This window comes from Ambystoma mexicanum, chromosome 3p, assembly GCF_040938575.1.
Source record: "Ambystoma mexicanum isolate Mex_15411 chromosome 3p, UKY_AmexF1_1, whole genome shotgun sequence".
In the NCBI taxonomy this organism is placed as follows: Eukaryota; Metazoa; Chordata; class Amphibia; order Caudata; family Ambystomatidae; genus Ambystoma; species Ambystoma mexicanum.
Genome location: NC_090925.1, coordinates 508216083 through 508231968, shown reverse-complemented (window position 1 = coordinate 508231968; position 15886 = coordinate 508216083).

Below are 15886 nucleotides of genomic sequence, written 5' to 3'. Positions count from 1 at the left end.
ATCGCAACTCATTAGTAATTGCGGACCAAGTTCTGAAAGATCTAGCAGCAATGAACTCTAAACTTGCTACACCCATGAGAGCATCCAACTCAACTTCAAGTGGAAGAACTATGACCCTGTCCTTTAAACCGCAGTATAGGAACAACAGCCTGTGTGACGTGATGAGCCTTGAACGGAATACACCATCTTTTGAGGATAGAAACGAGGAAATCCTAACCTCCCAAAAAAGAGCTAAACCTGCGTTAAGTTCAGATAATGACGCCACCGGTTTCTACAAACACTTTAAGGGCTTAGAGAAAACGAGCCAAAACGAAAGTGATGTGGAGACTGCTTGTCCAATGCCACAAAAAGCACAAGAATGGACCGAGTCGTCCTCATCCTCCTCCTCAGACGACGAAGACAGTCCATGGGTAAAAAGAAACAGGAACCAACAGAAAGCTAAGCCCCAACAATTAAAGGGCCAAAGAAGTGATCAAACAACGCTTGCCTTAGTAGAGAAGGTAATCTCGGAGCTAAGACCAATACTGATGTCTGCAAGCACAATAGCGGTGGCCCGATTAACAAAACTGTTTGAAAACCTCAATGAGAATTACCGTGATCAAACGACTCTGGTGGCTTTAATCAACTCAAAAATAGTAAAATTAGAAGCAGATTTGGTGGAGATGATGGCACAAATCATGGTGGCTAGAAGAGGTAATGACCTCTCTCTAAAAGCGTTGAAGCATTGAAAGAATCACTAAAAAACAACTCGCAGGACAAAAGACTCCACGCAGAAGTCACCAGACAAGCTCTCTCCTTGCTTCAAATTGAACGTGACAGAAGGGGGGGTGTTGTGTCAAAACAAACCCCGACCGACAAGCACCCCCCCCCCTGGTCTAGTTATTGACCTAGAAGAACCTGAAGGTTCTAAAGGTCATCAAACAAAGAATCATCAACCTACTTGTGCCACCAAATTGATAAAGAACAATTCACAGCAGAATTGCTGTTATGAGAAAGAGTTAATGATTAGTCCCGCGCGAGTGAACAGCCTGATGAGAGAGAGCACGAAAGAAGCTGGTGCGCAGATAGCCGGACTTGCTGAGTCTGGTGAACAGAAAACTGTGGCTGCAACGGAAGAGTTGGTGAGAGCTGCGGTAAACTCAAACGAACAGGAGGCTGAGCAAGGCACTGAATCGGTCAACGACCTGAGGCCGAAACCACATGGAGCACTGATGGGGCAAGCAAATAATAGGTCTGATCCAGCGTCGGCAAAAAAGAAAGATGGAGAATGGTTCGACATATTTGAAAAGCCCAAAATACCCTTGATACCCCAAAAAATGAATAAAAGTTCAGATGATGAATTGAAGCATGGGAAATGCAAGAACCAGACAAAAAAGATGAAAGCACAAAAGAACAAAAACTCTCGTAACTCAGCCAACTTTTTCAGGAATGTAAAACTCTGAATATAGCCTTGAATAATACAGAGCATGCAAACAGCAATGTTACGAGAGACCTAGTTGAAACCACTAGCAAAGAACTATTGGGTAACGAAGCGAAAGAGGGTAAGTCGATGAAGGAGAGTAAAGCAAGTCTAGTGATTCAAGATGAGGAGGATGAGACTGAGCAGTTGCTGAATATGTCGACATATAGTATTCCGGAAGAGGATGAAGAAGAGGAGGTGAAGCTCGCCACCCCGATGCAGAAAAATGAGGAAAAAGCTTGCAGCCTGGCCAATGAACGTGGAAAAAGTCTGATAAAGGCGCAGATGCAAATCCCAGCAGCACAAAGCGAGGCCACTGTGGAAAACAAAATTGTAATCTCGTGGCCTCAGACTCCCCAAAAAAATTGTAACACAAAACCGAGAGAACCCGAGAAGGATGCGATGGTGCAACCCTTCATCACACTAGAAGAAAAACGTCTGCAGAGCTTGCAAAACATGGTGCCAATTCAACAAAAGACCCAAGTAAGATCGCAAGAGTCAAATGAAGCCCAAATTAGTAACAGCACTAACGAGGAGCGCCCGAAAGCCAAGATGTATGATCTTGAGACTGGTCATGAGACATCTGCTTAAAAGAGGCATGATGGCGATCAACTGAATGTTATTCTTTCATTGCTAACACTGAGTTCGCCAAGCGTAACCCAGCTATACAGAATCTTGATTGAAAGAATCGAACTCAGAAAAAAAGATGCGTCTTTGAATAGGCACACTGTACTGCAGCTATTTCAATCAATTTTCTTTCTGAGATTAATAAAAAGCACGAGAATTGATTGTGTAGAAATTATTGATGCAAGAACAGAAAATGTGTGCTACTACATATTGGCGACCGGAAACATGCACAAGCCGTGATGATGTGTGAGAGACAGCTATTGGACGCTGGTTATCAAGTATACGAGGTAGATAACGCCTTAATGAACAGAAAACCTCCAGCCTCCATGGAACCAGACAGCACTAATGAAAACGGAAAGCCAAAGGTACACCTAAATCCCTCATTGACGAAAGGCAGACCTGTCAATGCAGAGAACTCAATTACTATCCCCGAAGAGCTGGTGCCCCAAACATCAATATTAAACGAGAAATGAAGACAAAAGAATATCAAAATAACTGTGGAGAATCCAATGTGTAAAAAAAGAACTTATCAGTGATTGAAAAAGTAGACAAATCAGAAGATGAAACAAATTACTGGACATGGATAGCAAAAACGTTAAATGCTTCATCTAAAAGTTAATGCCATGACCAAACTAATATTGTCGTGATCGCCACTTGGAACACGAGAGGGTATTCGCATCTACTTAAGTCCTTTCCAGACGTCCTATTGACGGCAGACATATTATGTTTACAGGAAACATGGTTGAGTAGAACCCCATGTATAGATGGATTCGATATCGCCATAAATCCAGCGATTATTCAAAATAAGGGTTGTCCAATGTCAGGCCAACTAATTCTCTTCAAGCGTAGCTGTGGTCTACGAATTAAGTCTGCTAAGATTATGTCATCTTATCTTCAGCTGGTAAGTCTAGAACCAACGGAACCACAGACGAATATATCAGGAAGTTTCAATGTGCTAAACATCTACTGGAACACAACCCCAGCAACCCACCAAAAATGTATTTGAGGACAATCTGTTAGACTCTATTGATAACATCCTACTAGGAGATCCAAACTCTCAAATTGTACTGTGCAGAGATTTCAACATGAAGCTGATAGAACTTGATGAACCAAAAAAAGAAACAAACTATAGGGAGAGGTTGAAAAGCGAAAGATGGCATGATGAAATTATGAATAGGAAGCTGGAATTACTGAATGGAACCATAAAGGGAGACACCCCACCAAATCCAACCTGGGAAAGAGGTGCCCAAAAATCTATAATAGATAACTTTTTTGTATCGGAAGCAATGGCACAAGAAATCTTGCTCCTTAAAGTCATGAAGACCAAACAAAGTGACCACAATGTGGTCACGATTGAGTGGATGCAAAAGAAATTGCAACAACATAAACAGTGGCACCAACAAATTGCCATAGAACCCGGACACAATAGACTACGACTAAAGAATAACGACATTACATCGATAACTGAAACTATGAGAAAAAAAATGAACAACCCGGACGGATTTGTTAGAATATCATCTCCTATTCGAGATATATAGAATAAAACAAAAAATTGTCCAAAATAAACCTACTCATCAGAAGCATAAGTATGATCCTGAAGTTGCACATAAAAAAAGGGAGTTGAGGAAAGAACTAAGAAGAATCAGTGCCACTATACATCCAAATTGTATGTCTGTGATAAGAAAAGCAAAAGATAAATATAAGAATTGGAGCAAAGCCCATAGAGCGATGCGAGATCAGAGAGATGGTGAGAAAATGTTGAATGCTTTGAACCAAAAAAATTCAAGATGTTTTTGGACAATAATAAAAGAATTGGGAAATCCGGAGAATGAAGTCTTAACAAACATGGAAAATGAAAAAGAGTGGGAAAGCCACTATACACAGTTATTCAAGAAGGTGAAAAAATCAACTTACCTGACCCTGCAAATAAGTCATCCGTGGGAGCTGACCATCGATCGAGATGATATTTGAGCATGCATCCAGAAAAGTAGCTCCTCTAGAGCAGCAGGGCCCGACCGCCTTTCGAATGCAGATTTGAAGAATAACATTGAAGAATGGACAGAATTTTGTGATAATCTTTTCCAAAACATTATTAAAGAAGGACGCATTCCATCAACTTGGAAATCTGGCATTATAGTCTCAATATTTAAAAAGGGCTCTCGCACTGATCCAGTCAATTATCGGCCTACAGCCCTTATGGGTGTTGTGGGGAAAGTCTTCACAAGTCAACTACTCGACCAGCTAGTGAAATGGATAAGACAACAGAAGATCTACATGTTCGTCAGTCTGTGTTCATCAAAGGAGTAGGTTGCAGCCTAAACTTACTGATACTGAACCTGCTGAAAATAGATGCAATTAAAACAGGTCAGAAAGTATATTTAGCATTTGTAGATATGGCTAATGCATTCAACGGTGTCAACCGTGAAACTTTATGGACAAAGCTTAAAGAAAGAGGATGTGCTGTGAGCGGGATTCAAGCAATTAAAGAGCTGTACTCTGAAACCTATATACAAGTTCGCCCAGATTGCTTGGGAAATCTAACAAACTCGATACCAACAGAAAGGGGTGTGAAGCAAGGGTGCCCCCTTGGGGCCACTCTCTTTAACTTCTATATTTCAGAAGTCGGTGCAGCCCTAGAGAGTGTTATATCATTTCCTCCAAAGGTGAATGGAACACACATAAATCACATCCTCTTTGCTGACGACATGGTCATTCTAGATTTAACACCCATTGGCCTACAAAGAAAGCTGACTGCATTAAAACCTTTATAGAAGATCTTAGGCTGGAAATTAATGTTGCAAAATCAGAAATTCTATTCCTGGAAAACAACCGGGGAAAGCCTTCAGGCAAAAACAAGTCAAGATGGGCACTCGGAACAAAGAACTTGAATAAGGTCCCATACACGCGATACTTGGGTAAAATAGTAAATTTCAGTATGAATGATGAACCAATGAAGAAAAAACTCTTAAGCAATTGTAAACAGCTAACATCACAAGGAATGATTCAGCAAAAAAAATATGGAAGATTTTCATACATTCCGATAAGAAAATTCTACAAAAGTAAGGTTAGTTCCATACTGACCTATGGAGCAGAAAACATGTTTGGCTGTGACTCAAAGATCTGGGCAAGATGTGAGGGCGTCTTTTGGAAGTGAATTCTCCAGATTCCCTAAAGCTCTCCAACTGCTTGCATATTGTATGAAGCAGGCGCCTCGACGCTGAATGCAAGAATAATCTGGAATAAACTAACACTATTCAGAAAGACAACCAAAGAAGCAGATTTACTGCCCTTCGAAGTCTTAATCGACCGAAAATTCCAAAGGAATACGGCTTTATCAGAATGGAGACAACAATGTAAACCCATCTTGCACCAGCTTGGCACAGACGTAAAAACACTTTGGAATAATCCAAATGCAGTAAAAAAAAATTGCTGGAACTCGATTGGATAGAAACTGGAGAGAAAAGAAATAAACATCAATCTATGAAAAATTCATAGAGTGAAGCAAAAAGTCTTAACACAGTACCCAAATATATGATTATCGCTCCATGCAACCGTTTAAGAAGACTATGAAATTCCATCTAAATCTGTTCGAAACCAAGGAAATATTAAGACACAGACGAATGATCCAGGCGGAAAAATTTTTGGGCAGATTTTGCCTAAGTAAAGAGGAAGATCTGAAACATTTAGTCCTCTTTTGCCCAGGGCTAAGAGCCCTAGGAGAGAAATTCCTGAGGAATGAGCTGGACAAATGTCGAACTTACAATGAAGACGATTGGTGGCGACAAATGCACAATAGTGATTGTAAACCACTAATGCTGGCACTCATGAGATTCCTAGAACAAATGCAAAAGATGCTGGAGTTGGTAACAGATGTCGACTAACAAAGGGGAAACAACATAGGGGAATCTCCCCTTGAGCAGAGTGAACTTGGGCTAACAGAACTGTGTTTCGTTTTAGATGTAAAAGATAAATTTTATGTATAGAATTAGTGTTTATTAGTTATCATATTTATTTATTTTTATTTTTAATTTCTTGTTTTAGTATTTTGTTTCTCTTGTGTCGAGTGTTGGGAGTTTTATTTCAAAAGTTTGTATTAACTATATGAAATTAAATAAATTAAATAAATAAATAAGGCAGTTTTGCCATAGGCTCCAAATCCAGCTACAAAATTATACAACATCCCACCCCAAGATAAACATTTCACAGTGATTGACCTAAAGAATACATGTTCTCAAATTTGAATGGGGTTTTAATGACAGCAGTGCTCACACAGAAGGCTACTTTGGGGCATAAACCATTAACATATTTCAGTGGGATCCTAGATCCAGTGATGATAGGCCATTAACCCTATGAACAATCGTTGGCTGCAGCGGCCTTTGCCATTGATAATTCAGACAATATTATGATGGCTGTGCAGTGACACTATATATAGAGCATGCCCTGTTTGCCATTCTTGAGAATCCCGGAAGCACATTGACCACACAGAGAGCATCAGGGTATGAAGAGATGATTTCAAACCAAGCAATCAATATAGTCAGATGCAAAGTAATGAACACAGCAATGTTCATAGCAGAACCAGTGAAGGGAGGAGATCATGCACATGACTGCACCAAATACACAGAATAGCATGACAATATACCCCAAGACAGAGAAAATGCCCTTAGAGTGGGGGAGCGGGGGAAATCCTCTTCATTGACGGGTCCTCGTCAATTGATCAGAATTCAGGGGAGAGGCACACTGCTACAGCAGTGGTCAAATTAAAACAGAATGGCAACTTTGAAGTAGTAGTAAGTGAAAGACTGCTGGTACATTTTACAGCACAAGGAGCAGAATTAGTAGGATGAGGAAATCACAGTGTATTCTGAATACTCCCATGTGATGTCAACAGTACACACAGGACTGTCACATTGGAAAAGGCGGAGCTTGCTACACAGTGACGGCATGCCAGTGCAAGATACGCCATTACTGGAGAGGCTCAGAGACTCATTGCAACTCCCTCCATCCATCGCTGTGGTGAAGTGCATGGCCCACACTAGAGGAGGAGACTTAATTTCTTGCGGCAAAGAAACTGCCAACATAGAGGCCAAAAAAGCAGCATATTTTCCAGAGATATTTAAATTCGACACACCACCTAATAAGTACACACGAGCGCACAGCATGGTAATGAAAGAAGGCTTTAATTCCTTGCCCATCACACAGATAATAGAGCTGCATGGACACACACCACCAGAAGAGCAGAAACTATGGAAGAGGAGGGGATGCTCAGTATCCCCCACCAATGCAATGTGGCGACAGGACAGCACCAGCAAACTGGTCATGCCCCTTGCATTACTTAAAGTAGCATTAGAACAGCTTAATCATCCTGCTCACACAACACAAGGGAGTCTTGCAGCTCAGATTGCAGAAGACTTGTTTACCCTCAACCTTGCTGAGCATGTTGCTACTTTTGTCGTTAATTGTGTTGTATGTCAGAAGAACACTGCAGGGCACATGCTGTGAGTAGTGAGAGGAGCAATACCCCATCCTACTGGACCCAGAAAGCATTTGCACATCGATTATGTAGATATGCTACAAAGTTGTAACAGCTACAGATACATGCTGGTAGTTGTATGCCCTTACTCCCGATGGATCAAAGCTGGTCCATGCACATACCCTGATGCCACATGCGCTGCAGAATTCCTCTTACGAGAGGTGTTCCCATGATGGTGTGCGTGCGAAGTCCTTCGGTCTGACAATGGAACGCATTTTGCGAATGAAATATTTAAGCACATCACAATCCTACTGGGGATTAAGCATATATTCTCATCCACTTATCACCCACAGGATTTGTGAATGCCTCAATGGCCTGTTCAAAGAGAGAATAGTGAAACAAAAAGTGACCCTGAAAAAAGGATGGCTCCACTGCCTACCCTTAGCCCTCTTTGCATTATGTAATCAGCCCAGATCAGACCATCATCTGTCTCCTCATGAGCTGGTGACAGGATGCCGTATGTGTATACCTCTTGCTCCTCCCACTAGAGTGCTGACTGATGCCCAGAGTGCCACTACTGTCCTGGGATTGAGATTCATGAGTACTTGGCAGCGAAGACGCCTATTGTCTCTTTTAAATATCAACAGCTTCGAGATCAGCAGTCTAGGTCAAAGAAGAATTTTGAAGATGACACTCAAGCAGCTTTACCAGACCTCCTCAAACCCCCTCCTCTTTATCCTGGGTGCAAGATTTCTGTGAAGAATTTTACCTGGTCCTGGCAGAAGCCCAGGTTTGAGGTGCCCTTTGTGGTGGAGAATGTTACTATTACTGCTGTCAAAGTCCTAGGTTGGCTGGCTTGGCTCCACCTCAGAGATGTCAAACCTTGCAAAGGCAAGATCCCCGTGCTGCCAGTCCCAGGCATTGCAGCTGAAGTGTCATGGCCACAGGTCCCAGAACACAAAAACCACATCATCTAGTGATGGGGGCAATGTGTCACTTGACTCACTTATGTCCCTTTGAGACCCATAAACACAGGGGCCCTGGCTGGACTCAGTCCTGGCACCTTTGGTGCCAGGCTCATATAGAGATGTGAGCAGGAACACTTTAATTCAGTGCAGGAGTGCTTTTACTTTATTTCAGTACAGGAGTGCATTTATTTTACAAGAACTTTCCAGGAGCTGAAAGCCTTTTTTCCAGAGAACATCCTGATGTGCTGACTCATCGGGTGTGGCTCCCTAGGCCTGGTCTTCATGTGCTGACTCATTGGGTGTGGCAGGGTGTGGCAGGCAGGCTGAACCTGGTGGGCGTGGCTTCAGATGCTCAGCTATGTAAGATGCTCCATCCTGAAGGCCGGTGCTTCGCGTTACTGTGCACTCGTGTACAACGTGACGCTCACTGCCACTTGGACCTGTTTACTTACCTTTGAAACCAGGCGTTCTCCTCCATACTCACCTCCAGGAAACTGGTGCTTCATCTCTTCATCTGCAGACTCATCTCCTGACATCCAGTGATCTTGATCCTGATGCCGCAGCACTGCACTCTGCATCCACGAACCTGGACCCTGTGAAGAAGAAGAAAGACAAGGTTAGAACATCCATCCTAGGGCTGTGCCGCATTTGAACCCTGCGCGCCCCCTAGTTAACAATTTACCATCTACTGTACCGCTGCAGCTTCATTCCTCATTCCCTCCGGCTGCCGCCTTGAGCTCCACAGCTTCTGATGGGCTGGCAACATCACCTGCAAGGGAAAAAAGCAAAAGAGAAACATCAAAAGTGGAACTGACAGCAATACAAGACAACAAACTTTGCAAAACAACAAAAACAGATGAGGAAAGACAAAGGCAAACAGAAACACTTACCTGAAGTATAGCGGCTTAGTCGCAGCAGGACTGGACTACCAGGTACAAGGGACCAGTGAACGAACTTGGTCCAGATCAAACAAGCGCCCCTGCCAGAAGCAGCAGGACGGAGTGCTCGCCAAAACTAATCAACAAGTGAGCTTCCAGGGACAGCGCATCCCACAGGTACCACGGTTTGGGAGAAGGGGTCTGGAAGGGGATTAGGCGCACAAGCTGGCATACTCACACCCCCTATTCTCCATGCAGGAGCAGTCCCGAACAGCATCACCTAATACCACCAGTCACCACATAAGTGCAAAGGGCGAAATCAGACCTGAGCAACCTCACCCCTGGCAGGGCTGCAACCGTGCCTCAACGCCTCTGCAGAGACCAAGTGAGCATAACATGAAGAAGAAGGAGCATGAATGCATACCCGATCCATGACAAGTACATGACAGTAACCTGTAGAGAACTAATAAAAACACACTGGGCCTCATTACGACCTTGGCGGAGGACCATGGCGCTATTGGCACCATGGTCCATGGCGCTAAGTTCCCAACTCCGCCATGGTGGATGGCGGACTTACCGCCCCATTCCGACCTTGGCGGGGCGGTAAGTCCCCAATCCCCATTTACCCTTCCCCATTCCCATTTTTGCCCCATAGGGCATAATGGGAGTGGGGAAGGCGTTAATTACGCCACCGTAAATTACGGTGGCGTAATTAACATCAAGGTCCCTTAGCCCCATGGATTTTAACACCTGCTAAAAGCAGGTGTTAAATCCGCCATGGCGCTAAGGGATCTCGTACTCAGGCGGTAAGGGTCGGCGCTGTTTACGCTGCCGTAAACCCCTTACCGCCTGGGTCGTAATGAGGCCCAATGTCCTTTTTACACAAACAGTTTGCTCCTTTGTAGTTTCTGCCTCTGAGAACTTTTTACCTGCAGAATAAGAAGGACACATTTCAGAAAAAAGAGAAAACATCTACTAAATGTTACCCCTCAAGATATGTCTTTATGCATTTCTCTCTTTTGTAGTGGATATTTACTGTGCTCTCAAGACAAGCAGGGTACCACCTTTTGCTTTATTAGTAAATCCTAAAACGTGGTTCATCTTTGAGAGTATTTTAATGACTATAATAATACAATTGTTCCTGTAGGAATTAATTGTTTGGAAATCGATGAGAACGTATCCCAAAAAAGGTATTTTTAAAAAATGTTGCTAAGTACAGGCTTTGGGCACACAGACAATGCAATATGCATGTACCAGTGCAACATATGGACTCATCAGTAAGAGTGAATGTAGCAACGTTTCTTTACCTTCTGCTGTCTCTATCTCTTTACTCTCCTGGCATTACAAAAGTGGTTCCCTATCCCATGCCCAAACCAGCATATACTAATGTGACCCCTATTCCCCTGTTGAGTGAAGCAATGACCCAACCCTTCACCAATGCCACTAGACATATGAAAAGGCCCAAGAGAAATGACAACAATAATTTTGACCATATAAGCACCTATATGTCTGATTCAGCCCACGTGACCAATAATATGTGGTACCAGTGCATGGCCCATGTGGGGAGAGAGACATCCAGGGACAGCTGGTATGTGTGCTCTCTCATTCCTTATGCAGGAGCGCTTCCAGGACATTTGTGGCCACTGAAACACCAGCAGCAAGAGCACAGTGCCTAATGCATTTGACACCCTGCACAACTAGGTGCCAATTTCAAGGAAAACAGGCTACTTTGCAATGGATGTCTAAAAGAACATTCCCTTATGAGGATAGCTACAAAAATACATACACTATGATGCATGACTATTGGAGCAAAGATAAGATGATACAATATATATATATTGGATGTCCTAAATAGTGGAGAAGCTAGAGTAGTGGATCAAAAAGAATTGCAATGCCAGGAGGATGGGATAAGAGAGATGTCTGGGTGTTGGGAAAGGGCTCGATTACTGATATATGGACATGTATTTACCTGAGAAGGGTGGGTCGAAGAAATGATCGGGTGCAAAGCACAAGCACTCCTGACAGTACCAGTAGAAGTGACGCAGACAGAGACTGAAAGCTGCCTGAAGGATTGGGTGCAATACTCCAAATTGTTTATATGAGTAGAGAATGAAACAGGCCCTATGCACATAATATCCCTAAAAAATGCCACGCTATTTTTCCAGAATGATGGCCCATTAAAGGTTGGAAGAAATGAAGGATGCAAACACATATAAAAAGTGCCTGGTATGAAAGTTGGTACAGCACTGCTTATGAACCACTACTGGGCCTGTGGCTTAAAAGACGACATGCAATTGCCTCCAAACTGGGGAGAAATATGTTCTTTAGTCCTACTAAATACACCAGCCCATGTAGTACCCCAGAAGGACATACACATTGGTGGGTTTCCCAAAATGGTTACACATCAGAGAAAGAAAAGGTGCCTAAGATTCAGGTAAAAAGAAGTGGCAAATAAATCTGAAACAAAATTGAAGAAGCACTTGATGAAATACCAGATGGACATAGACTTTTCAGCAGAACAGAAATGTTATTTGCCTCTGTTGTCCACAGGATACAAGCCACCACAAATGAGAAGTGGTTGAAAATAGCCCAATGGGAATTACTACAAACAATTAACATGACAGTGAAAGGCTTTACCGCTATAAAGGAAGAGCTAAGAGCGGTATGGCTCTTGATTCTTCAAAAGAGGTATGTCCTTGACCTCATCACAGGCATGGAGGGTGGCATGTGCACATGAATTGGACCATCCTGCTGTACCTACCACCTGCCCATGATGAAGAAAATGGGACCCTTACAGAAGCCATAACGCTGCTAACTGACCTCCACATGAAAATGGTAAAGGAAGTGAACAAAGTATAGCATTATGACGATTGGCTCTCTTACCTAAACTCCTTGATCCCTCCCTGTCTGGCAATGGATCCAAGTTAATCAATAGCTGTATTAGTGCTAGTACTATTTGGATTTAGCATTCTAAGAATAGTTATAAGTCAATGCTAGACGACTGCCAAAAAGAAGGTAGGGATGAAAACAGTGATAGATATGAGCACTAAGATGGATGAGGATGCGCAAACTGATGATCTACCTCGAACCTAAAACAGAGCCATGAGGCCATCAAAGTACACAGAGATACATCATCATGTACCTTACACATCAACCATATTAAACGGTGATGAAATTATGGATCCCTAAGGTACCCTATGTGGCGGAGGATCCACCAAGGAATGTGGTCGAGGGCTCAACCAGAGGGGGGAATGGTAAGAGGCAAATGAATGTGTCATTCATTATGTTGGGCTCTCCCACATCTCAATATCATAGAAATGAAAGGTGCACATAACTTATGGCGTCTGCCTCCTCTCCACCACCATACCGCAGGTATGAGAAGCTTACTTGTTAAGGCAACACTACAGCCCGTACCCTAGAGGGATCGAAGAAGAACTAAATGTGCAAGCTATGGTGGACCTGGATATGTTTTAACCAGTATTAAGTCACTGCCAAAACTGATACGTAGACCTATTAGACACAAAGCAGATATGCATCCACCATGAAGATACACAAACAATAGGTCAAACTGCATTTAGACATGTTATGTTATTTGGTATTCATAAAGCACTCTATATATCATTGGTATGATCTCAAAGCGCTGGTAGGTTAAACACCCTCAGGAACCATAGTTCTGGTCAGTAGAGAGAGATAGTCTCTTAGGGTGCGTGTGTGCATCGGATAAGTGTGCAGCTGGTGTAATTGCCGGTTGGTAGCTGCATCTTAGCGTTTAGGTATGGTGCTGGTGATGTCAGTTGGATGTGTGCAGTCTGGTGGGTAGACACCGAGGCTGGGCTCTGGCTGCGTTAGGACCGAGAGACACATATGTGAGCAACTATGCCAGGAATGTGCTCGGCTAGCTGCATTTTATTAGGGTGATGAGGTATTGATGAGGTTGTATTCGTATGTGGACAACTAGGCCGAATTAATCAGGGTTGTAGCTGTGTTCTAGTTGAGTGATTGTGTATAGTAGAGAGTAAGGGTAGTGATGCGATGTGGTGGTTATCTTTAGAGCGCTCGAGACCACACACGTGAACAGGATGGTTAGAACATAGCGACAGACACATGGACACAGGAGAATACAGATAGATAGCATGTATAGGGGATACAGATATATAGCAACAGCATAAGGAACAGGGGGCAGGGAGTACAGTGATACAACGAGTGGGGGGAATTCCATCGACTTCCACTCATTCCATTCAGCCCCATTCATTCCGTCCACTCCGTCCATTCCTTCTACTTCATCCACTCTATCTATTCCATCCATTTTATCCATATCATCTGTTCCACATATTCGATCCACTCTATCCATTTCATCCATTCCACCTATTTCATCCATTCTACCCATTCCATCTATTCCATCCACTCTATCCATTCCATCTATTCCATGTGCACTATCCATTCCATCCATTCCATCTGTCTATTCCATCTAATCCATCCACTCTATCAAATTCATCCATTCTATCCAATTCATCCATTCTATCCAGTTCATCCATTCTATCCAGTTTATCTATTCTATCTATTCCGGTTCATCTATTCCATCCACTCCATCAACTCCATCCATTTCACCTGGTCCGTGTATTCTATTTATTCCATCCACTCCAGCCACTCTATCCATTCAACCTGTTCCATCTATTCCATCTATTCCATCCACCCTATCCATTCCATCTACCCTATCCATTCCATCAACCCCATCCACTCCATCTGCTCTATCCGCTCCATCCGCTCCATCCACTCCATCCGCTCCATCCGTTCCATCTGTTCCATCCAGTAACATTTGTTCCATTCAGTTCCATCAGCTCCATCCAGTTCCGTCCAGCTCCATCCAGTTTCATCTGCTCCATCCAGTTCCATCGCTCCATCCACCCCATCCAGTTGTATCCACTCCATCCAGTGTCGTCCATGTCATTCAGTTCAAGCCACTCCATCAACTCCATCCATTTAATCCGTTTCATCCACTCCATCCCTTTCATCCACTCCATCCGTTCCATCCACTCCATCCGTTCCATTCACTTCATCCGTTCCATCCACTTCATCTGTTCCATCCACTTAATCCGTTCCATCCACTCTATCCGTTCCATCCACTCTATCCGTTCCTTCCACTCTGTCTGTTTCATCCACTCTATCCATTCTATCCACTCTATCCGTTCCGTCCACTCTATCCATTTTGTCCACTCCATCCATTCCATCCATTTCATCCATGTTATCCATTCCATCCACACCATTGACTCCATTCATTCCATCTGTTCCATCCACACCACCCACTCCACCCACCCATGTTATCCACTCCACCCACTCCACCCATTCCACTCATTCCACTCATTCCACTCATTCCAATCCATCCACTCCATACGCTCTATCCAGTTTCAACCAATTCCAACCAATTCCATCCATCCACTCCATCAACACCATCCATCCACTCCATCATCCACTCCATCCATCCACTCGATCCAATTCCATCCACTCCATCCACTCCATCCATTCCATCTATTTCATCCATCCTAACCTGTGGGTAGAATCGGATGTCTTTGAACACCAGGTAGACAGTCTCATTGTGTGTTTCGTCATTTGGTTGATGGGGGCTCAGACATATCTTTAGGGTGGTCATTGGTGTTATGGGAAGAGCCATGTATTTAGTAATTTGCAGAATGACAAGTAGTGTTGGGTGTGTCGGATGTGTGGTGGAAGCAAGTTCCACAGAGTAGGGGCCAAGGCTGAGAAGGAGGATCCTCCGATCCTGACAGATTTGGTGTTTGGGATCACTATGAGGAGGGCAGAGGTTGATCTTAGGGTGCGGGGTGGGAGGTAAGGTTTTATGTTGTCTTGCAGGTATAGAGGGCCGGTCTTGTGCACTGCACAGTGAGTGATGCACAGGGTCTTGAAAGTGGCCCATCACCCAACTGGGAGCCAGTGGATGGTTCTGAGAGCTGGAGAGGTGTGGTCTCTAGGACCCAGCGCTAGTAGCATTTTGGCAGCAGTGTTTTGCACTTTTTGCAGTTTATTAAGGTGGTATGCCGGGACTCCAAGGTAAAGGGAGTTAGCATAGTCCAGTCTCGAGATTACAATGGACAAGACAGCGGCTAGTCTGTTCGGGAAGGAGAGGTAGGGAAAAATGCGCCTACAAATTTTGAGATGGTAATGACAAGACTTAGATACATTGTTGATTTGTCAAGAGAGGGTTAGGTCAGAGTCCATAGTTCATCCAAGGTCTTTTACTGTGGCGGAGGGGGTGGGCGGTTGGCCCATGGATTGGGGCCAAGGCAGTGGGGGGGGGAGAAGCTCAGTGTTGCCGCACACCATGATTTTGGTTTTAGTGGGGTTTAGGAGGAGGTGGTTTGTAGTCATCCAATGGTCGATATCAAGGAGGCAGGCAGCAAGGTCGGACTGAGAGTTGGAGTCTGAGTTGATGAGTTTAAGGATAATTTGTGTATCATCGGCGTAGCTG